We start from the raw sequence: 1,856 nt of genomic DNA on the forward strand, positions 1-1,856 counted from the left end.
GAGACTTTTAAAATAGGCTTTCTCTTACATTTGATATTTGCAAAAATCTGTAAGAAATTTGAAAATATCTTACAGAAAAGTTGCAAGGTGTACGTAGGCCACTTAGTCGCTGAATATCTTGACCTGTAGGCCTCCCATTGAGTACATTAGTCATGGTAATCTGCCTGTTTAAATGGCCCGTTTGAACTCCCATGCTTTGGAGACCTAACTGTTCTTCCAGAAGATAGCATTGAAAGTACCATGTTACATTCTGTGTGATCTCTGCTAATGGCACTTTGGAATTGTATTAGTTAAGTCATTTTAGACATAACTTTTATCATGGTGGATCTAATTGTCAGGTATTGAGTTATCAGTTCTTTGAAGAAATAAATTTTGAGGAGGTATGGGAGGAAGGAATACATTTTATAAAACATTACAGTGAAGCTCATGACTGACCTTTGCATAGTAGGAGTTTTAAGTATGCTGTTAAAAATCTGTAAGGGACAGTTAAGAAAATTATCAGACTGTAATAGAAACATGTGAGCTCGCCAAACAAGGATTTCAGTGTAGATTTTGTCTTTATCAAATGAGGTTAAAGGAACAAGTTATAGTCAAAGTTTGAATGGAAGAGCCTGCCATTGTTGTTCCACATGTGGTTGTTGCTGTTTACATTCCTTTACTGAGCCTACATCTTCATAAGCTTTTTGACAGGTATATGTTGAACACTTCTGTTTCATGGTCAAGACAGGATCAGAGGCCATGGATACTGACAACTGATTTGTCTGTTTTCTTCTGTCTTTTTCCATGACTGTATCTACTGCCTCATCTTGATTTACAAGTAAAACCTGGAAAACCTACAAAAATAAGTTTTTTGTGGTTTATCTAGGAATAATACATAAAATATTGCTGTTATTTTTGGTGAAGAAAATCAATTTTTTATAGTTTATTTCAACCTAAATAAAATGTGAATTTTGTTTAAATAAATTAATTAATTAAATGATTTCAATAAACATTTATACATTGTATACACATAACACAATATTACTTTTTCTTTAGTCATTTATCTTTTAGTGTTATCAAAATAAGAAAAGTAAATTGTATATTTACTGTCATTTTTACCATTTCCAACATTTTTTATTTCTTGTATAGATCCAAGTTTCTGTCTGATAGCATTCCTTCTACCTAAAATACTCTTTTAACATTTCTTGTAGTGAAAGTTTGCTGATAATGAATTCTTTTTTTTCCTTGTCCATAAATTCTTTATTTCTCTTTCATTTTTTAGTGATAGATTAACTGGGTCCTGATTTCTGAGGTGACCATTTTTTTCTCTTTCAGTGCTATAAAGATGCCCCTCTATTGTCTTCAGGCTTAGATAGCTTCTAATAAGAAGTCTGTTATGACTCTCACCTTTGCTCCTCCAGGTGTACCTTTTTTTCCACTGGCTGCCTTCTAGATTTTATCTCAATCTTTGGTATTGATGTGTCTAGGTGTTTTCTTCCTCCCTCCTACACACTTCCCTCCCTCCCTCATATTCTCTCCTTTCTTCCTTCCTTTCTTTTTAGTATTTATCCTACTGGGTCTTCTATGAGCTTTCCAAATCTTTCATTGTTTGAGGGGAATGTTCTGCCATTATATTTTCAAATATATCTTCTCCCCATTCTCTTTTTTCATTTTGGAATTCCAATTGCTCATATATTAGACTATTTGACATTGTCCCACAGCTCTTGGATGTACTGGCTTTTTCCCCCTCTTTCTTTGTGTTTCGTTTGAATCATTTATTTTGAGCGATCTTTACCTTATTACTATATCTTTATTTCTGGCATTTCCATTTCATACTTTCTTATGGTTTCCATTTCTCTGCTAAAAATTTCCATGTG

This window comes from Physeter macrocephalus, chromosome 1 (assembly GCF_002837175.3).
Source record: "Physeter macrocephalus isolate SW-GA chromosome 1, ASM283717v5, whole genome shotgun sequence".
NCBI lineage: Eukaryota > Metazoa > Chordata > Mammalia > Artiodactyla > Physeteridae > Physeter > Physeter macrocephalus.